Source organism: Phyllostomus discolor, chromosome 9, assembly GCF_004126475.2.
Source record: "Phyllostomus discolor isolate MPI-MPIP mPhyDis1 chromosome 9, mPhyDis1.pri.v3, whole genome shotgun sequence".
NCBI lineage: Eukaryota > Metazoa > Chordata > Mammalia > Chiroptera > Phyllostomidae > Phyllostomus > Phyllostomus discolor.
This window is the reverse complement of record NC_040911.2, coordinates 43,923,245-43,946,807: the sequence shown is the minus strand read 5'-3', so window position 1 is coordinate 43,946,807 and position 23,563 is coordinate 43,923,245. Positions and strand designations below refer to the sequence as shown.

The window sequence follows — 23,563 nt, the reverse complement described above, 5'->3', positions numbered from 1 at the left end:
AAAGGTCAGTGTTTGCCTGGGAAAGGAGGGAGAAAGGGACAAATAAATGGAGCACAGAGGTGATTTAGGGAGTAAAATTATTCTGTATAATACTGTAATGATGTACGCATGCCATTATACATTCATCAAAACCTGTAAAATTATACAGTGCAAAGAGTGAATCCTAATGTGAACTGTGGACTTCACTTAATAGTAATGTGTCGAAAGTGGGTCATCAGTTGTGGGAAATGGACCATACCAATGCAAGATGTTAATAATAGGGGAAATGTAGGACGTGAAGAGCATATATAGCCACTTTCTATAGTTAGTGCTCAATTTATCTGTAAACCTAAAAGTCTTCTAAACACAAAGTCTATTAATTTTTAAAAAATCAATACTCATCCATTTCCTTAACCCAGGTCTAGGGAGGAGTCAGGTAGATGTTATCTGCTCTGTTTAGGTGTTCGGTGCTTGATTCAATAACCAAATCCTACAAAGGGAGATGTAAGGTAAACCTTTGGACACATTTATTGTTATATTAAGCTATAATATTTTTATTAATGTTTAGCAAAGTAAGTGTGAATGTGTCTACATATGTTTGATTATGGCTTGTGCATGTTTTTCCTAAGCATTTCAAATACTATTTTAAATGTTTGCCTATGATCATGGATAAAAGATAAGAAAGAAAATTAAATAGTAATTTAAAAATCAGTTGGTAAGAGGCAGTGAATTTAAAGGATGCAACCAGTTTGTGTGTTCTAAAATTGCTTCACATTTACTCCTTTTGGTCTTTACTTCTCTCGTGCAAACATTAACATGTTCCAGTGAATTCCCCATGTCCATCTTCCTTCCAAAATCCATTCCTGCTCTCAATTTTGGCAAAGAGAAAGCATTTTCATTTTAAGAGAAGCTGCACTGCCAATGATGTGATTTTTGCTTGTTTGTTTGTTTTTATAATTAAATTTCTTTGGGTGGCATTGGTATAGCCACTATGGAAACCAGTATGGGGGTTCCTCAAAAATTAAGAATACAGTTGCCATATGACCTAGCAACTCCTCTTCCAGGTATTTACCCAGAAAATTTGACACAAAGGTATATTTATTCACAAAAGTATATTTATTCACAAAGGTATATGCACCCCTATGTTCACTACAACATTACTAATGATGTCATATTTTACCTTTGTTATGGAAACCATCTTAACGCTTATTTTAGGAACATACCAAACCATGACTTGAGTGTTTAGTATCTGCCAATATCCTTGGTTCAGAACAGATGCTCCAAATTAATGCTGATTCTCCTCATTTTGGGACAGTAAATTAGCCCTCTGTTTTAATGAAAAGGAAAAAAATATGTCCCATTTACTTGCCACAAAAAAACAGAAATCCTCACTGAAGTATCGAATGGTTGCTGTGCTTACACTATTATTTACTTTTAAGGTTAATTTAGTAGATCAATTCAATAAAAGCACAGCAGTGAGCCTAGCTGAAACCTGAATTATGCACATGTACTCCTCAAATACTGGGACTGTTTTTTGTCTCTTTGGTATCTGTTAATATGATTTACTTTTTCTCTTGAAAATTTTGGTAATTGTGTCAGTCTGTCTTTGAGTATTGATATAGGTCATTGGTAGTAACATAAATGCTACATAAAACAACATTTTGTTGTCCATAGCATTTATTTTAATCTATTTCATTGTGATACCTCTCAATTGATATACAGCTAGATAACTTCACTATGATTTCATATTGAAGAATTTTTTATTAATCAAGAGTGCTCTTTACAGGTATACAATAAAAACACCATGCATATTGCAGAAATTCAAAGTATTTTCGAAGAGTTTATTACATTTTTCTCTATTAGGTATATAGGATATCAATAGTACAAAAGTATCTTGTATCTTTTAAAAAGGGAGGCACAGTGCAAAATATAATGAAATAAAGAATAAAAAGAATACATTTGATATTACTGTAAAATAAATTTCACCTTCCCTGATAAATTTGCCTGAACTTTTCATTTATCTTTTTCCTTTACTATTTATAGTTCCAAAGAGTCATTTTTATTTAATCATGTATTTTCTTATCAGAGGAAAAATAACTGTATTGAGAATTGCATTGTAATCCAAGTAATTAAGGTAAAACTTCTAGTGTTTGTTTGTATGTTTTATTCTGCTAGGGTTCTTTCCCTAAATGAGCCAGATAATCAATCATGTTCCCCAGAGTGGAAAATTGGCCTTGGTTAGACCAAGGTCAAAATGCAATTCACTTCTAAGGTTAATTAACTCCAGTCTCCTGGCTAGATTAATAACTAATCTAGCCATCTAGTGGTCAACATTTATGAGATTGTAGTTTCCAATTATATTAGAGGGGGTGGACTAACTTAATATTGGCTTTTATGTCCAAGGGGTAGAAAGGTATGTAGGGCTTTTCTATACTGATTGTAAGCTGTAAATCAACGCTAAGATTATCACGAGTTGCCTTGGCTTTAGAAATGTATGTGTGCACCTCTGCCTCTATCCCACCTCTAAATCAGTGGGCTCCTTATTGGCAGGGACCTTGTTTGATACAGCATTATGTCCTCTGTGCATATAGCAAAACATTCTTACTAAATTAAGAGGAAAAATGGGCCGCTGTGTGGGTGAAATCACAGTCACACATGGAATTTTATACTGAATGCTTTCCTAAATAAAAAAAAAGTAAAATAAAAGGACAACCCTGCCTCTCCTCAACCTCTAAATGTATGCTCTGATTTATTGGCAATCCGGTGGTCCAGTTCCTACCTCCATCTGCCTCCTCATCACTTCATCAGTTTCTCTCACCTTCTTTTGAGTCTCTGATATTTCTCTTTCTGATGGCTCTTTAAATGTTCCTGTCTTCAAACAAAAATCAAACCCTTCTTTGACTCCTTATCCATCTTCATACTTGATGTCTCCTCCTTCTCATTTTCTGTGGCAACTACCCATCAATCAAGGGCTCTCTGACATTCAAGGAAACTTCTTTGGCCAAGGTCCCACAAGACTCTTCAGTAACAAATCAAGAGATTTTCTGAATCAATGATACCCTCTACCACGTTCTCTTTCTTTACTTTTGATTTTCAGGACACTGGCACCACTCAATATTCTTATTTTCTTCCTGCTAATCTGGCTAATTTCCTATCTTCTTGTCACAATTTTTACTACCTAACCCTTGGGGTACCAGGGCTTGTTTTGCTTTTGTCTTGTTACTCTCAGAAAACATGTCCTGGAGAGGGGGACTATCCGCCATAGTTTGCTGTAGCTGTTAGACACTGCTGTATGTAAATATACACACTTCCCCCTAAAGAATCTCTCCTGATCTTCAACAGAAGCCATTTCTATTGGGATTCCCCATTGGCATTTCCCATTGTATAAAATGCCCTAAATGTATCTCATCATTTCTCCATGATTAAACCTGCTATTCTTCCCGTGTTTTACATCTCTGTGCATGGTACCATCATCTATCTCATCACAGGCCCAAATTAAAGTTGGGAATAACCTCCCTCTCATTAACCCTCAAGCTCATAGTGGATTTTACTCTCTCAATGTCTCCTTAAGTATCTGCTTCTCACTGTTCTTCCCACTGACTCTGTATTAGTTCAGGGGCATGCCTGTCCTTATTTCTTGCATGAATTACTGCAACAGCCTGCCAGCAGGTTCCCTCCGATAATTGTCCATACCAGTCTGAATGCAAAGCTGATTGTAACACATATCTCTCCTCGAAGCTCTTCAACAGTTCTCTGTTGCCCTCAGTGTGAACATGTATCGATCCTTCAGGATCGATATTTATATTTTGGTTTCTATTCATGCTGGAATCTGCTTCAATGCAGGGCAGAGATTGTATCTCATTAATTTTTATATCCTCAAAAATGTAATTTACTAATTTTTAATTAATGCATAAAATATATTTGCTCAATACATAGGCAAACAGATGAAAATATAAATAAATTTTTTCATTATGCTTTAATATATATAGGAGAGAAAGTGCCTTATGTGATAACATAAATATAATTTGTCACATGATTATCCATAGATTTCTTGTAACTTGGTTTCCCTCACTTATGATAAATATGCTGTGTTCATTTTAATAATGCTGAGTTACTGAGGAAAATGTTTCTGAAAAACTTTTGAATGGTTAGAAATTAATTAAGTTATATTAAGTATTATTTTAGTGATGGGGTATTTTATACTCATTAAAATTAATAATCCATAAAAATTAATAATCCATATGTTATAAGACTCCTTATTAACCAAAATACTTGTATTAATGATATTATTAAAAGTATATGACATACCCATTAGGCTATTTAATTTTCATAAAGGTCCTATGAAGTAATATAATTACTATCCTACTTAAAGAATTAAATCCGGAGGCCCTGGCTGGCATAGCTCAGTGGATTGAGCGCAGGCTGGGAACCAAAGTGTCCCAGGTTCGATTCCCAGCCAGGGTACATTCCTGGGTTGCAGGCCATAACCCCCAGCAACCGCACATTGATGTTTCTCTCTCTCTCTCTATCTCCCTCCCTTCCCTCTCTAAAAATAAATAAATAAATAAAATCTTTAAAAAAATTATCTGTTAAAAAAAAAAGAATTAAATCCGGGCTGTGAACCAAAGTGTCACAGTTTCGATTCCCAGTCAGGGTACATACCTGGGTTGCAGGCCATGACCCCCAGCAACCACACATTGATGTTTCTCTCTCTCTCTCTATCTCCCTCCATTCCCTCACTAAAAATAAATTTTAAAAGAAGAATTAAATCATCTTATTCCCTTTTCTTACATTCCAGATTAATAACAGAATAGGTCAGTTTGAGAGTTATTACACAAATGCTGCATTTTAAGGACTAAGTGGCTCTGCCAATGTCCTGTGGTCTAGCAGGCTCACCTCAAAGTCATCCTGTTTAATGACATTTGGAATTTAATGTCCCTTGTCCTTCCTGTCAGTACCTCTCACTAGGCATAAACTGCCTGCCTTCCTGTCACAGAGTTAAGTGATATCAAATTGGATCTGTGTAGATTCTAATACCACAGGGAAAATGTATTCCAATGGGAATATCTATTGCACTTTTTCTAAAAGAAACAGTATATACAAAGTGTAATATATTAGTAGATTTTAAAAAATGCATACAAAATGCATATATTTATATTTTTAAAAAGACTTTCATAGAATTGCTGACAACATTAAAACATGCTTATATTCTCTCTTTCTTTACTGAATGAATGAGCTATGAAAGAATAATCAAAGAAAGGGTAGGAAATGAAGCTAGAATATAACTCAGAAAAGCCTTAGTACAATGACTTATGTGGACATCACAGAAGCAGCATCCCATCACTGACCTGTCATTTGCATAGCAATGTATTGTATTGTCCTTGTCTTGAGAGATTTAAAGAAGATCTTGACCATTGTTCTTTGTGCCAACCATATTGAGTGATTGCTGATATTTCTGGGTGAAATGAAGGGTATAGTTATTTATCACCAAGCCTTTCAAGTAGCATCTGTGCCAACATGTACCGATTCTGTTGGGGACTGTCTAGGATATTCCACTGACAAAACACTAAAAAGGCCATAGGTCTTACTGGGCACTAATGAAACATCCACTGGTGTCACCCTCTGCCATTTCCAATGAATGGGTTTAATGTCTCCCAGATTTAAATTTAAGACCCCACTTGGAAGGACAATTAAGCAACCTCCTCTTATAACTCTAATATTTAATAATGAAAAGATTTAATGTAAAACTTGGCTCGAGCCTCTAACACTATAATGTTGGTTCATCTTTTGTCTTCTGCACTTAAGAATTCTGAAGAACAGACAGCATGGATGGAACTGGAAACCTTTATGCTAAGCAAAATAAGCCAGGCAGTGAAAAGACAAATACCATATCGATCTCACCATTAACAGGAACCTAATCAACAAAACAAACAAACAAGCAAAATATAACCAAAGACACTGAAATTGAGAGCAGGGTGAAGGTGACCAGAGGGGAGAGGCAAGGGAATTTTAGGGGAAAAGGGTGAACAGTTTGCAGGAGCAATTATAGAGGACACATGGACAATAAGGGTTGGGGGGAGACGTAAGGGAAGTGGGGAGTGCTGGGGGTTGGGCTGGGGTGGGGGGAAAAGGCAGAAAACTGTAGTTGAACAATTAAAACAATGTGAAAAATATAATAAAAATGGGAAAAAAAGAATTACGGAAAACAAATGTTTATCGTTTTCTGGAAGTTGCTTGTTATCAGTGCTTTTAATAACCCACCCCTCAGTATAAAACCATCTGTCATCTGTAGATCCCGCCATCTGTAGGTCCACTGTCATCACAGCAATCTGTGAGGTGTGTTGTGATTTTAGTTCACTAACCAAAGTGGCTGCAAGGTATGGTGTGGTCCCACCTCCCTCTCATCATCAGTGCTCTGGTGGGGAGAAATAGTGTCTCCCTTTAATTTCAAATGTGTATTATTATAAGTGGATTAAGATACATTATCCTTTTTGAATTTTATTTTTCTAACTTCTGGTCAATTTTGTGCTTCTTGAAAACTAATGATGTGAACTCTGGCATCAAGGTCAAGAGATTTGAGTCGTAGTCCTAGTTCTGCCAGTGATGCTCTGCACTGAGGCCAGTTTCCTTATATGTAAAGGGCAGAATTGAGCTGGATCAGGCATTCTCTTTGCACAGAAAGGCACTGAAGAGCTTTCAATAGCTCCTTGGGCCTCACCCAGACCTAGTGAATTAGAATCTCCCAGGACTAGAATCAGGAATCCAAAATTTTCTGAATTTCCTCAGATGATCTTATGTAGCTGTTCTACATCTAGGAGCCACCGATGTAGATAAACTTCGTGTCCACTCCAGATCTTCAGTGCCATGTTCAGTCTCAGAGAGTCTGGTATCTCCCTTTTGTCTACAAAGGGGCCATTTTCCAGGCCCATTTTCCTGAGTAGTGTCATGCACATAGTAAATATGGAACCTGCCAAGCAGTAAATACCATATTTAAAAGTCCCTTGTACTTGAATTATTTTTTCCTGTTCCTAGTCCAGCACATATGAGGCATTCATGATAACTCTTGAGTCCAATGTTTCCATCACTAGTGTCCCACTTAAGCAAAAAGATACCCAGGTCACTCCATGAGCTGACTTCTGCCACATCAGCACCCTCATCTTCCCTCACTCTCTGCTTTGAACTTGATACTTCTAATTATGATCACAGAGTCACTCCTCCACTCATTTACTCATTCTTTCATCTATGAGTACTCATTCTTTCATCTATGAGTACTCATTCAACACCTTTTAAATAATATATCTTTGATATATTACTCAGTGGTGAACCTAACTGAGGTGGTGCCAGCCTTCAGGGAGATAACAAGCCCAGAAAGACACAGGCAGATAATGAATTGGCTTTTAACATGTATGATGAGTGACAGAGGACCATGAGAACACATAGATGGAGCAACTCAGTCTACATGGTTAGGAACAGTTTTCAAAAAAAGTGAATTTTAAACCTACGCAGAACTTCTCAAGAGAATTTAGGCAGAAGTACATGTTCAAGTCCAATGAAAGTTTACCTGTGAAGATGCAGAGAAAGAAGTTTTAATGAAGTACAGCTGAAGTCAGATTGCAATGAATTAAGGAGTGGTAGGAGGCCAGGAAGTATAGAAATTGGATATCTTGTGTCTTTTCTTTTTCTAGAAATCTTCCTTCTCTGCTCTCTGCCCTGCAGAATTGGTAAGTCCTCTCAGAGCACGCAGTGTGCCAGCCTCAGAAATGCACTGACTGATCATACTGGCTGACTTCTATGTACCTACCTTCCCATAATACTAAACTGTGAGCTCTTGGAAGGCAAAGACTGTCTTATTCTTTGCATCTTCAACCTCTAACACAGCACAGCACAAGTAGTCAGCATGCAAAATTGCCTTCGGAACTGAGCTGAACTCACATGCGCCTCTCTACTTCTTAGCCTTCTCTTCAACACTGCCCTTGTACAAACTACCATCTCACATTCGATACTGCAGCATCTTCTTCTTTGGTTATCTTGACCCTGAACCTGCCCTCTACATTTCATTATTCACTTTGTACCCAAAACAAGCTCTGTAAAAACACCACGGTGAACATATCATTTCTTATGTCAACACTTCAGAGGTTAGAGGACAGAAAATTGCCATGTAGCTTTTCTCCCTTCAGGATTTCATTTCTATATCCAGGCTGCTGCATATATTTTATATTGTTATCTCTTCCACAGCAAGTAAAAGAATACCTTTTCTTAAACTTCCCTAAACAGTGAGAAAATGGTTATTTCACAAGTAAAAGTGCAGAGGTAGAAAGGACGCTAGGCATGGCACATCAAGCCAGTTTCTCTTTGTCATGATCTTGGCTCCGCCCTCTCAAGGTAATGCTTCATTTTCAGTCTGGTAGCAAAATGGCTATGGTAATAGCTGTAGGAGTCAACTTTTAACTTGTTAAGTTCAGAAAAAAAGAAAGACTTCCGTTCATCTCGTGACTTTCTTAATAACAAGATAATATTTCCCCCAGGAATCCCCAGCAACTACTGCCACATTCATTGTCTGAGAATGGGAAAAGTGCAGGAGTTACTGACTGGCGTAGCTTAAGCAGGATGTACCTGCTGGTATGGGACTGTGGTAATGGCCTCCTGAGCCACAACGATGAGAGGCAAACATCTGAATGGGACTAGAGCTCTGGTGGCTACCAGGTGGGGATGTTTTTACCTACCTAGCAATGGTGAGAATTGCTTTCAATGCTTTCCTGATCCTCCCCCTCACCACTCCTTCTCCCAAAAATAAACCCTCTCAGTATCCCAAATATCCCAGTTCTGTCTGGAAGGTTCCCCTCTGCTTCCTGCCCTCCCCCACTTGACTGACTCCAGGCTCCTTTTGTCTCAAGTGTCTACTTAGGAGTCACTACCTACTAGCATTCCTGGATCCTCAAAGTGATACCATAAAAATCTTAATTTATCCTATCCTAGCCCATCTCTAAATACACGGAATTGCTTTCTCTCCTGTTTTTTCCTGCTACATTCTATCTTCCAAGAGGAGAGGGGCTACATTTTTCTTATGTATCATTGTATTCACTACACCTAACATAGACCCTGGCACCAATTTGTACCCAATAAAATTTTGATGATGAATTGACCTTTATAAGTCATAAAGTTAAGTTTAAAACAAATACATGTTAACAATGTTGTATTCTGCTTTATGATGTATTTTTCTTCCAAAGAAGGCTTTACGCTTGATATGATGTAACTATTATATGTATATTTAAATATAAGGCATGCAATCTTTCTCAGCGTTACTAAATTAAATCAGAGGAGTAGACACCTAATATTTGATGACTATACAAGTTTAAATTACTCAAGTTGTAAACTTATTAAAACATGACGAAACATTAATCAAGAAAGATATGCTTATCAGATATTCAGGGCTGAAATGGAAGTCTCTGACTTACAAACACATAACTGGTACTATCCCTTAAATGAAAATGCTGTTTCCTTAGTGACCATCTTGTTCTTTGGCAAAAATTTTAGTTTGCCTGTTTTGGCCTCTTTCTATGTTTCTAGCTCTTTCTTCCTGGCAGCTCCCAGTTTGCTCTGTAGTGACTCACCACAGCTGTAACCCTGACCTCAACGCCTCGGCACCACATCCGGAGGAGCCTCAGGTCTCCTGCCTCCTGCTGCTGGTGGATGTGGATGCAACGTTCTGGTACTTAGCTGACCCCACCCACAGCACCAGTCCACTGTCTTTTACCCCACCCCACCCCACTTCCCTCTGACCACGTAGTTAGCACTTTTTTTTTGTTGCCCATTGTAGTTGCCATTTTGGCTTCTACCTGAGTGCACCTGGATAGCTGGCTTGTGCTCTTGTTCTGACAGCTTTTCTCTCCCTCTCTCTCTCTCTCTCTCTCTCTCTCTCTCTCTCTCTCTCTCTCCCTCCCTCCCTCTCTCCCTCCCCCCCTCCTCCCTCCCTCTCTGCCTCTCCCTCCCTCCCTCTTGTCTTTCCCCCACCCATTAGTCCTGATAGGAAAAAGGAGCAACTTGATTTGGGGTCTAAAGATAAAGATATTTTTTAATTGTTATTGAATTTGTTGGGTGATTTTGGTTAATAAAATCATACAGGTTTCAGGTGTATTAGATTGTGATATATCATCTAAATACTGTACTATGTGTTTACCACCCAACGTAAAGTCTCCTTCCATCGCCATTTATCTCCACTATACCCTCTTCCACCTCCCCCGCCACCCTTCCCCATAATAATCACCATATTGTTGTCAGTGTCCTCTTTTTTTTTTTTTGCTTAATTCCTTCACCATTTTCACCCAGGTCCCCAAACCTCCTTCCCTCTGACAGCTGTCATTCTGTTCTATCTATGAGTCAATTCTGTTTCATTTGTGCCTTTATTTTGTTCATTAGAATCCACATATAAATAAAATCATATGGTATTTATCGTTTCTCTCACTGGCTTATTTCACTTAGCGTAACACTCTCCAGGTCCATCCAAGCTATTGCAAAGGGTAAGATTTCCTTCTTTTTGCAGCTGAGTAGTATTCCAGTGTGTAAATGTAGCACAGCTTTTTTATCCACTCATCTACAGATGGGCATTTGGGCTGCTTGCAAATCTTGGTTATTGTAAATAACACTGCAATGAACACAGGGATGTGCATATTCTTTCAGATTAGTGTTTCAAGTTTCTTCAGATAGATTCCAAGAAGTGTAATTGCTGGGTCATAAGACAGTTCCATTTTTAGCTTTTTGAAATAACTCCATACTGCTTTCCACAGTGGCTGCATCAATTTGCATACCCACCAACAAATAATGCATGAGGGCTCCCTTTATTCCTCATCCTCACCAACATATGTTTCTTGATTTATTGATGGTAATCATTCTAACAGGTGTGAGGTGATAACTTCATTGTGGTTTTTATTTGCATTTCTCTGATGATTAGTGATGTGTAGCATCTTTTTATATGTCTAGTAGTGATTTGCATGTTCTCTTTGGAGAAGTGCCTATTCAGGTCCTTTGTAACTGGATTGTTTGTTTGTTTGTTTGGTTTTTGGTGTTGAGTTGTATAATTTCTTTATACATTTTGTGCATTAATGCCTTATTGGATGTCATTGGTGAATATGTTCTCTGATTCAGTGGGTTGTCTTTAATTTTGTTGATGGCTTACCCTGCTATGCAAAAACTTTTTAGTTTGATGTAGTTCCATTTGTTTATTTTTCTATCATTACCCTTGCCTGAGGAGTATGTCAAAGAAATATTGCTGAGAGAAAAGTCAGAGATTTTACTGCTTTTGTTTTCTTCTAGGACTTTTATGGTTTTGAGTACTACATTTAAGTCTTTAAACCATTTTCATTTTATTCTTGTGTGTGTATAGTATAAGAATGTGGCCTAGTTTCTTTTCTCTTTTTTTTTTTTTGCACACATCTGTCCAATTTTCCTAATGCCATATATTGAATAGACTATCCTTACTCCATTGAATGTTCTTATCTTTTTTGTCAAATATTAATTGACCATAAAGGCCTGGGTTTATTTCTGGGCTCAATTCTGTTCTATTGATCTATAGGTCTTTTTTATGCCACTACCATGCTGTTTGGTTTTTACTGTGGCCTTATAATATAGTTTGATATCAGATAGTGTGATACCTCCAACTTTGTTCTTGCTCAAGATTGCTGTGGCTATTTTGTGTTTTGGGGGTTTTTTTGTAGTTCCACATGCACTTTTGAAATATTTGTTGCAGTTCTGTGAAATGTGCCATTGGTATCTTGTTAGAAATTGAGTTGAATCTATAGATTGTTTTAGGTAGTGTGGACATTTCAATGATATTAATTCTTCCTATCCATGACCACAGTATATGCTTCCACTTATTTGCGTCTTCTTCAGTTTCTTACCTCAGTGCCTTAAAATTTTCCAAGTACAGATCTTTTACATCTTGTGTGAAATTTATTCCAGGGAATTTTTATTTTGATGCAGTTGTAAATGGTATTGTTTTCTGTTTCTCTTTCTGATAGTTCATTACTGGTGTGTAAAAATGCAACTGATTTATGAGTATTTATTTTGTATTCTGCTACTTTATTGAATTAATTTATAGTTCCAGTAGTTGTTTGGTGAAACCTTTAGGGTTTTCTGTATACAGTATTATGTCATCTGCAAATAGTGATGGTGTAACTTCTTTTTTGATTTAGATTCCTTTTATTTCTTCATTATGTCTGATGACTGTGAATAGGACTTACAGTAAGTACTATGTTGACTGAGAGTGGTGAAAGTGGACATCCCAGTCTTGTTCCTGATCTTAAGGGAAATGCTTTTAGTTTTTGCCAGTTATGTATAGTGTTGGCTGTGGTTTTGTCATATATGGCCTTTATTATGTTGAGGTATGTTCCCTCTGTTAGCACTTTGCTGAGAGCTTTTATCATAAATGCATGCTGGATTTTATCAAATGCTTTTTGTGCATCTATTGATAAGATCATGTGATTTTATCCTTTATTTTATGTGGTATATCACATTTATTGATTTGCAGATATTTTACCAACCTTGCATCCCTGGAATAAACCCCATTTGATCATGGTGTATGATCTTTTTAAAGTATGGCCGGATCCAGTTTGCTAATATTTTGTTGAGGATTTTAGCATCTACGTTCATCAGGGGTATTGGCTATAATTTTCTTTCTTTGCAGTGTCTTTTCCTGATTTTGAAATTATAATAATGCTGGCCTCATAAATTGAGGTTGGGAGTCTTCTCTCCCCTTGAATTTTTTTTAATAGCTTGAGAATGATAGGTGTTAGTTCTTCTTTGAATGTTTGGTAAAATTGTCCTCTGAAGCCATCCGGTCCAGGACTGTTTTTTGTCGGGGCGGGGGGGTCGCTGGGTCGATTACTGCTTCAATTTCATTAGTGTGCCTGTTCTGTGCTTAATATACTTATTAAGATTTTCTGATTCTTCCTGGTTCAGATTTCAAAGATTGTATATTTCTGGGAATGTAGTCATTTAGTCAAGATTGTCCAATTTGTTGGCACATAGTTGTTCATAATATATATTTTTTACAATCCTTTGTATTTCTTTGGTAACAGTGTTTAACTTATTGTCTTTTCGTTTCTGTGTTCTAGGTTAGTCTGCTTACAGGTTTGTCTATCTCGTTTATATTTTCAAAGAACCAGCTCTTTGTTTTATTGATCTCAAAAAACAAACTTTTTTTAAAGAAAGATACAAATTTTGGATATTTTGGATTTCAAAGTTTCACCCCTCATTTTCCACTGGGGAGACTCCAGCATTAAATTAGTCAAACTCAGAAAACACTGAGCTTTGGTTCAAATATAGTTATAATGTGTGTGAAAATAAAAGAAACTAATTTCATGTGCTGGTTTCTATTATTTCATGAAAATATATGACATTTCAAGTACTTTGTGTTTTAAATTTGCTTTTATGAGTTGGCTTGGAAACCCATAATATTTTTTATCGAAATTCTATGTTCCATACATGCAATTTACAAGTGAACTTCCAATCACAGCCTGTATATAAGGCGGAAACATACAAGAAGTTATAATGGCAGAGATTTTAGATCTTATTTCCTTTTCGACTGTTGTGTCGAAAATAGAGGAATTTGACTTTTAAATTCAGTTGTATAAAATATTTTCTATGTCACTGAACTTTCACTGAAAATTATGGAAAATATTTTACAAATAAAGATCCTCACAGTTAGTTAAAAGTCTTTTTGAACTGAAATGGATACCTGATGTCATCATTTAGAAAAAGTGGCATACTCATTCTTTCAAAAAATATGCATGACTTCATGTAAGAAAAAACTCACAATTTGAGACATCCATTCTGTTCCACACATCTCAATGATTTTTAAAAAATTAGAAAAAAAGTTTAAAGGACAGAACTAGATTCAAACCAAGATAAATATATCTCTGGGCAGAAACAAAAATACAAATCTGGCATTTGGGTACCCCCCAAGCAGTGGTGGATGACAGTTTGCTCTGTGGGGTTACAAGGACTAAAATGCTCTGTATGGAGTAAGGGGTGCACTCAGAGCCAGGTTCTGCTTTTCCTGGCCTTTCCCAAGTGTGGAGAAGGTGCCTGCAAGCACTCCCAGGAGCCAGGACTTGAAGCCAATTTGCAGGTGGGCTCAATGACTATACCCCATGGAAAGTAGGAAAGTAGTGGGAATGAATGAACCTGGCAGTAACCTTGGAGTTGGTGTATACTTCTCTTTTCTTTGCAAAGTAGGAGGCTTACTCAACAGCTTAGAATAAAGAAAGTGGGAAAAAACTGCAGGAGGTGGGGAGTAGAATACTGAAACCTTTAACTGTGGTGCAAAAAATATTTCTTATCTGAAAGTAGGTGGACCCTTGAGTGCTGATGTGGACTGTCTCCAAGTTCATGAACATTAAAAATTCTTCTGCCTGAGATGTCTCTCAGGTATGTGAACATAACTAATCCTCAGGGTAACAATTGTAATTAGGGTAACAATTGGGAGCCTGCCCCACTTCCTAGTGTCCTTAGCTGGAGCATGACCTTTGCACTGCTTATTTGCAAGTTTAGTAGTAAAATGAAGTGAAAAAAATCCTTGAACCTAGTCTAAGCCATCATTTTTGCTACTTTGAGTCTTGACTCTCCTTTCTTATTTCACATTAAAAACTTCAAAAGTCATGTGAAAGCTTAGAATCCTTGTTTCAGGCAATTGTGAAAGGAGGTTCCCTGTAAAGAAAAAATAACATGAAATGACTTTTGAAACCTATGGACCCGTACCTCCTCTCTAAGCCTCAGGGCCCTCCAACACAATAAGTCAGAAAATAAACTGATCTCTGCACTGCAGACACTATAATGTTCTGTAGTGTCTTCCAGTTGAGGCGTCACCATCCTCCAGTTTTCTATGCTAGAGACTTAGTGTGGTCTCTTGGTTCTACCCCTTCAAATCTTCTGAAATAGGTATTTTCCTCTACTTTCCCATAGTTTTAGTTCAATCACTGCACAGAGTTGCCTTTTTATTGGTCCTCTGCCTTCTAGTCCCACCACATCCAAGCTAATCCTTCCAGGGGTGTCCAAATTTTTGGTGTCTCTGGGCCACACTGGAAGAAGAGTTGCCTTGGGCCACACATTAAATACACAAACACTAACAAAAACTGATGAGCAAAAAAAAGGTTTTAAGTAAATTTACAATTTTGTGTTGACACTCATTCATAGCCACCCTTGGCTACATGCAGCCCGCAGGCTGGAGGTTGGACACCTCTGCTACACCATGTGTTACCTTTTTTAATCACTCACAGTTACAATCAGGTCAAATCTCTGATTATTATTAACAATTGGATGAGGCTTCCCCTTGTTTAAGGCAGTGCTGTCCAACAGAACTTTGAGGGATAAGGAAACATTTTCTATCTGTGCTGTCCATCATTGTAGCCACTAGTCACATGTGGCTATTAAGCATCTGAAATGCAGTTAATACAACTGACAAATTGAATTTTTGCTTGTATACATTTTAAATTTAAATTTAAATAGCTGCATGTGGCTAGTGGCTATCATATTGGACATTGAAAGTCTAAAGGATAAAATCTACAGTGTTTGGCAGAGTATGTAAGATCCTTCACAGTCCAGCCACAGTTTTCCCCTCTTCCCCCTTCTTGCTCATTCACTCGATACCTGTCCTTAAGAGTCACACAGCTACTCATCATCTCATCCAAAAGGACCTCATGTTCCTTTTTTGTTCTACACGTATGTTCCTGTATGTTTTTGCCTGATACATTCTTTCTCTTCTTACCCTCCTGTGAATGCCTACAAATCTTGCAAGGCTATACTCAAATGTGACTTCTGAGAAGCCTCCTTCTACCTCCTCAGGCATCACTCAGCTTTCTTTTCAGGGCTCTCATTACAACTCATCTTCTCTAACAAAGCAGTTAACATACCGACTGGCCATTAGTTTCTTTACCTATTATCCTAAATCTTGCTTTTGCCTTTAAGTGGTCAGTTAGAAAGCAAGTTTCAAAATTATTACTTATGACAGGTAGCTAATATGTTGGGCAAAATAAGAGTCAAGGTAAATTTCAAATGAATTATGAAAGAAAACAAAAAAAATAAAGTGGTAAGAATATCACCAGTTACCATCACTTATACTTGAATGCATCTAAGTCTTTTGAGGGAATTTAAAAGGAGGAATTGACTTTGACCTTCATAGAACATCTAACATTTTCCTTTACAATTTTAAACTATATTCTTTTACCTCTTAACTTTGTCTATATTTCAGATGTCTTTCTATTTGATGTCAAATCTCTAAAAACTATTTATGTGATAGATTTTCCATCAAGCACACCACGTATATTTCAAGGTTGAGCAAGAGGAAAACAGTTTGCCTGAATTTTCCATTGTGAAATTGATGGGGGGAAGGAAGGATATTATTGAAGTGATGCTCTGCAGTAGAAAAAAAGAACCTGTCAGTTAAAACTGCTACATACAGCCAGCCTTATAAGTATTTTATAATTATTGTAAAAAATCAAAGTAAATTAATGATATTTTTGAAATTGCCCAGGAAAATGACTTCTGTGTCATTTAATTATCTTGGCAACATCCCCATCTTTTGAGCTCACTGGAGGGTAAAGAGAATAACATCTTTTTGTCCTGATTTTATGGAAAGCAAAGCAATCTGCTATGTTTTTGAAGATGCCATTATTCCCATTTTAAAAAATGGTTATTTAAAAGAGTCTGATCCTTAGTACCTATTCAAACTATTCTAGTTTCATTGATACTGTTATGTACAGACAGTTGAAAGAAGTATTGCTATTAAGCAGATTTGCATATTACAGGAAATGAATACATAATGACTGGGTTTCTATTACTTCCTATTTTTACAGAGTATTATAGTCAATCAAATTTAACATTATGGACCATGAGTTGTTTGACACTCAAATCTAGAAATGATGATAATACTAAACTTCTTGTCTTAGTGGGAGTTTTGAGAAAGAGCTTAAACATTAGTGCAGCTACCTCCTTTCTTTATGACCTGACATCCTGGGCTGAGTGAGAAAGCTCTTCTTCTTGCTCCAAAGCACCATGTATAGACATACATTTATCACTGAACTTAACTGGGTTATAGTGTAATTCGATGTATGAATTTCTGCATCCCACCTAGCCTGAATTTCTTGAAGCTAACTATCATTCCTATTAGTCATCATCACATCCTCTGGAGCTCAGCACATTGCCCTAAAATGAGGTAGGATCTCAGTAATTTGTCCAGGTGGGAGAAGAAGAGGAAAAGAGGAACTTCAGAGGGGCTTATTTTCTGGACAAAATGAGTGATAAGAATATTCTCATTAAATTTTATGAAACATAAAAACCTAAAGCTCTTACGTTTTAAGAGACCTAAAAGCTATAAAATGCATCAAAGTAGAAGCTCAAATAAAAACTCATGACAAACATATTTTCAGATTAACTGATAACTGCTTCTATATAAAAGATCTGAAAATAGAACTAGATTTTACCTATTCCTAAAGTATTTCCTCACAACAAATTTGGACCATTTGAAAATACTTAATGTCTATTTCAAAGATGTGTTCTTGCAACCAAGGAGTGTTTTATACTATATTTAAGCTTTAAAATGACATTTTGTAAGAGTTTCTTATTTTTAAGTATACTGATTATGCTATTACAATTGTCCATTTTTTTTCTCCCCTTTTCTCCCTCTGCCAGGTATCCCCATTGCCTCCAGCATCCCCTGCTAAGTTTGTGTAGATGGGTCATACATATAAGTTCTTTGTCTTCTGCATTTCCCATACTATTCTTAATCTCCCCCTGTCTGTTTTGTGCCTACCGGTTATGCCTCTTATTCCCTGTACCTTTCCCCCCATTCTTCCCCTCCCCCCTCCCTGCTGATAACCCTCCGTGTGATCTCAATTTCTGTGATTCTGTTCCTGTTCTAGTTGTTTGCTTAGTTTTTGTTTTTGTTTTAGTTTCAGTTGTTGATAGTTGTGAGTTTGTTGTCATTTAACTGTTCATAGTTTTGATCTTCTTTTTCTTAGGTAAACCCCTTTAGCATTTCATATAATAAGGGCTTGGTGATGATGAACTCCTTTAACTTGACCTTATTGGGAAAGCACTTTATCTGCCCTTCCATTCTAAATAATAGATTTGCTGGATAGAATAATCTTGGATGTAAGTCCTTGCTTTTAATGACTTTGAATACTTCTTTCCAGCCACTTCTTGCCTGTAAGATTTCTTTTGAAAAATCAGCTAACAGTCTTATGGGAACTCCATTTAGGTAACTGTATCCTTTTCTCTTGCTGCTTTTTAAGATTCTCTCTTTATCTTTAATCCTGGACAATTTAATTATGATGTGCTTTGGTGTGTGCTTCCTTGAGTCCAACTTCTTTGGGACTCTCTGAGCTTCCTGGACTTATATGTCTATTTTCTTCACCAGATTGAGGAAGTTTTCTTTCATTACTTTCTAAAAGCAATTTTCAATCTTGTTTTTGTTCTCCTTCTGGCACCCCTATGATTCAGATATTGGAATATTTGAAGTTGTCCTGGAGGTTTCTAAGCCTCTCCTCATTTTTTTATTCTTTTTTCTTTGTTCCAGTCAAATGTTTATTTCTTCCTTTTATTCGAAATCATTGACTTCAGTGAAGGTTTCCTTCCCTTCACTGTTGGTTCCTGGTATATTTTCCTTTATTTCACTTTGTGTAGCCTTCACTTCTTCCTTTAGTTTGTGTTTGTGCTCAATCATTTCTGTGAGCATCCTTTGTTTTGAACTCTGCATCTGATAGGTGGGCTATCTCCTTGTCACTTAGTTCTTTTTCTAGAGTTTTGATCTGTTCTTTCATTTGGGACTTATTTCTTTGTCTCAGCATGCCTGTTATGTTGCAAGGGACAGGGCTTTAGGTATTTGCCAGTGCAGGGTTGCATTATGGCACTGCATGTGGGTGTGGGATCAGAGAAGGATCAGTGCTACTTGCTCAGCTCTTACTCCACTTTCTGTCACTTCCCCTGCTTCCCACATGTAAATTGTGCCCTTTCAGGTGCTGCCCTGGTGCTGATTGGGTGAGCTGATATACATTCTAGAAATCCCTGGGCCCCTCCAATGGACTCTCCTGTGAGGCTGGTAGTTTCTCCCACCACTGCAACCCCCACAGGTTTTTACAGCCAGAAATTTTGAGGCTTTAGTTTCCCGCACTAAAACCCTGGGTTGCTCAGTTTGTCTCACTCCCAAGTTGTTCATCCCAGTTTATCAGCACACAAATGTGGGACCACCCAGTCTGCCAGCTGCTGCCTCACCCACCCCACCCAACCTGTCCACCAGCCGCTGCTTTGCCACATGTCCTCTCCACCCCAGCTGCCCATCTCTGCCCCTCCTACCAGTCTGTATCAATGTTTCTTCTGTAAGTCCTTGGCTGTCGGACTTCCATACAGTTCAATTTTCTGGCAGTTCTTGTTGTTTTTTGTCTTCAAATTGGTTATTTTTCTTCATTTGGTTGTGTGAGGAAGCAAAGCATATCTACCTACATCACCATGTTGGCCAGAAGCCCAAGAGGTTCATATTTTACTGGAGTGATATAAAGACAAATTGAGAAAGAAAATCTGCCTATTCCTATTTGTACCTCCTAGATTTCAACATGATTTGTTGTTTTCTTATCCAATCATGTTTGTAGCATATTGTGTTTATGTTAGAATAATAGTTGCCATGTGATGCAAGTGAACATGTTGCTCATCATTGTTTGTATTGCTATATTTTATTGATATATGATGCCACATTCCAGGACCTCCTCAGTAGAGGTCATAATAGAATTCAGTTATGTTGTTATCTGTTCAGTTATCTGACCCAGCACATTGTCTAGATCCACCTGTGACCATGCTAGTTATTATTTTATTAGAGATCCATGGTCTGATTTGGTGTTTATATTTTGGGTTTTAGATTGGATACTCTCAAAATCACCATTGATTAATTGCTAACTTTAGAAATTAAAAGACAATTTTTGAAAAAGGCTTTTCCTAATTTCGTACCTTGGCACTTTCTTAAGAATGCTAACCTTTCATCTTTCATGTATAACTCTTGAGCATTCAGGGACCCTGGACACTGTCTCCTGACAAGTGGCTACACACCCTCCACTGTGCTCTGCTGTGTCTTTAACCAGATCTTCCCCATACCCCCTGCTCTGTTCCAACAAATTTCTTTTTTGTTGTACATCCCAAAGCCCAGTCATCTCAATATCTGACTTCATTTTGTCTGACTCACCAAGCCAAGGAATGGAATAAAACTCTCATGTTAGATGTGATAAAATCTTACTACAAAACCACTCCTATCTTATCTTTTTTTTGCCAAATGTAAATATCTAAAATGCCTTGAATTGTGTCATTAAGCATTCTTAAAGCCACATCAATTTAAAAATATATAAGAATGAACATTTGCTAACATTACTTATGTTGCATTTTCAACTTTCATTATTATCAAGTACAAAATTTGTATTTGTTTTTTTCTTTTAATATTTTAGAAATGTTTTCTAAATGTTTTGGCTTGTCATAATGTATTGATGCTGTCAGTATTGGTATATATATGTATACACACACACACACACATTACTGGCTACGATCTATCTTTCTAATCAAATTTTACTCAAAGTATAATGGAAGAATTGAGCAGAGCAGATTCTCATTACAAAGTTGTTATAATAATAATTAAGGGACCCTGACAATTTGTCTAGGACTTACATGATGCCTACATTTTCCACCTCCCTTTTATTCTGAAGTAAATTCTTTATTAGAAAAATAGAAGCGCAGTTAACATTATTGTAGAGACTGGGACCAATCACTTGTCTTACACATGGAAAGTTATGGCAAGAATTGCCCTCATTTCATCATATAGTAAAATTAGTCAAATATAGTTTATCTGTGAACTATAGGAGGCATTTGTGTTAAAATTAGAAATATATGCCCTGGCTGGCGTAGCTCAGTGGATTGAGCGCGGGCTGGGAACCAAAGTGTCCCAGGTTCGATTCCCAGCCAGGGTACATTCCTGGGTTGCAGGCCATAACCCCCAGCAACCACACATTGATGTTTCTCTCTCTCTCTCTCTCTCTCTCTCTCTCTCCCTCCCTACCCTCTCTAAAAATAAATAAATAAATAAATAAATAAATAAATAAATAAATAAGAAATTTGTTTAAAAAAAGAAATATAATAATGGTGATTAGTATCACCATAATAATGTAATATTGTTTTGAAAATTCTGACCAATGCAGTAAGAAAATAGATGTACTGATATTAGAACAAATAGTGGTTTTAATTCTTTATAAGAGATATTCTTATATATCATAGATCAAAAGAAATCAACTAAAAATTTACCATTAATAAAATGTTGGTAACTTGGCAAGATAAAAGATATTTAATAATTGTAATTTGTAAATATTGTTCAAAAAGTAAAATAGGAAAACAATTCATTTATAGTGGTAAGATTAAATAAAACAGTAACCACTTTCATAAGAATTACATGTGACCTATGTGAATAAACTGAAAAATCATGAGAAGGCATATTTCTAAAAAGAGAAGAGTACATATTGTAGATATTTTAGTTCTCTGTAGTTGGACATGTTTATTAATCCCAATAAAACCTTTGAAAACATGTTTTTACAAACCAACAAACTATTTCTTAGTCACTATTCTAAAATATTGAAGAAATAAATGAATATGAGGTCTGAGTGAGTATTGAAAGACATTTGTCAAAAAATAATTAAAGTCATGTGTTGTTGTCTTGAGAATAGCCAGATGGATTAGTTGGCTTAGACACAGGCCTTAACATATCTAGAATATTAACATATTACTAGAATAACCATAAATGTATGTAGAAGATAAAAATTATTCAATGTACAGTATCAGAATAACTGGCTAACAAAAATATAGTAAATAATGTAAACTCTCATCTCATAGAATGCAGTAAAATAAATCCATAAGACTTAAAAAGTTTGTTTTTTTACAAGAGCATTTGAAGAAAGCTCAATCTAATATTTATCAACTCTCTGAATGGTCTGAAAGGGAAAACTTCTTGTGCTTTAAGAAATACAAGAAAATGGATATAGTATTTAACAGTTTTTCAATTCCTGAATATAAAAAATTCTATGTAAAAGTACATATAAACAGAATGTTGCATAATATATTTTTCTTTTAAATATATTTTATTGATTATGCTATTACAGTTGTCCCATTTTTTCCTCTCCTTTATTCCCCTCCACTCTGCACCTCCCTCTCACCATCATTCTCCCACCTTAATTCAAGTCCACGAGTCATAATATAAGTTCTTTGGCTTCTCATTTCCCATACTATTATTAACCTCCTCCCATCTATTTTGTACTGATAATTTATGCTTCTTATTCCCTGGACCTTTCCCCCCATTCCATTCATGCCCCTCCTCGCTGATAACCCTCCTTGAGATCTCTATTTCTGTGAATCTGGTCCTGTTCTAGTTGTTTGCTTAGTTTGTTTTTGTTTTTGTTTTTTTAGGTTTGGCTGTTGGTAGTTGGTAGTTTCTTGTCATTTTACTGTTTGTATTTTTGATTTTCTTTTTCTTAGATAAGTCCCTTTAACATTTCATATAATAAGGGTTTGTTGATGATGAATATGCAAAAAGATTATAATGAGCAAGAAAACTAATTTATTATATAAATGAACATAGGCACTGACAATTTAACAAAACAGGAAACTTGACGATCAAACAAATATAGAAAGTTATTCAGTTTTATAATTAATCAAAGAAATTCAAGTTAGGGTCAATGTCTCATCTGTTAAAAAGAAAAAGTCCACAATGAAAGTAAAGCTAATTGCCATCACTAACTAGAGTACAGTGCAAACAGAATTTGTGCTATTATACATAGTATGTAAATAACTAATATACTTGTTCCACGAAAGCCATAATAAAATATACCCCAATTGATATCCTAAATCTGGTATCTTGGCCTAAAAATTTTTTTTAAATACATGAATCTTAAAGCTTTCTTTAAGCTTTTTTTTCTTTAAGTTGGCCTAAATTTTTTTTAAATACATGAATAATTTCTATTGCCAAATTTTGGAAACAATAGGGAAAATCACATGTAAAATATGGTACATTTATTAAAGATGGCAGTTAACAAAAGCTGGGTGCCTTTGAGAAAATACTCGTAATCCAATTGTCTCTAAATAGACACAAGTTACAAAATGTATATGCATGTAATAACAGTGTAAAATATGGTTATGAAGAAGGCTAGGAGGAAATACATCCATATTATCAGTTCTGTTAGGGTAATGAGATTCTTATTTTATAACTTTCACAATTAAACATACATTGGAATGTACAGCATTTTAAAGAGTGAAAGTATTTATCTAGGTAATCAAACCATCACTACACTGCTCAATCTCCTGTTAAGCACTTGGGGAAATGTTTTTCAACCACATGGAGACTTTTAAATCCTCTTTATATGCCAACATTCTCAGTAGGAAGAAATACCTCTGGAGTCAAACAAACTACCTCCTTGCCCCACCTTTTCCATGGTGCTAAAGGTAAACTGTTAAGATAGTTTTCCTGCACTTTTCCAAACTGCAGGAAAAAATGGCTTAATTCCTGAAGAAAACCCAA

At 36.3% G+C, this 23,563-nt stretch overlaps 2 long non-coding RNA genes across 2 annotated transcripts in view; both read left to right on the top strand.

The window, feature by feature from the left end:
* Positions 1 to 23,563, top strand: part of LOC118496716 — a 335,683-nt gene that overhangs the window by 253,594 nt on the left and 58,526 nt on the right. The gene's annotated exons all lie outside the window — the stretch shown is intronic.
* On the top strand, positions 7,551 to 8,431 carry LOC118496717. Its single transcript, XR_004899273.1, has 2 exons — positions 7,551 to 8,263; positions 8,321 to 8,431. It is a non-coding gene; the product is annotated as an uncharacterized LOC118496717 (long non-coding RNA).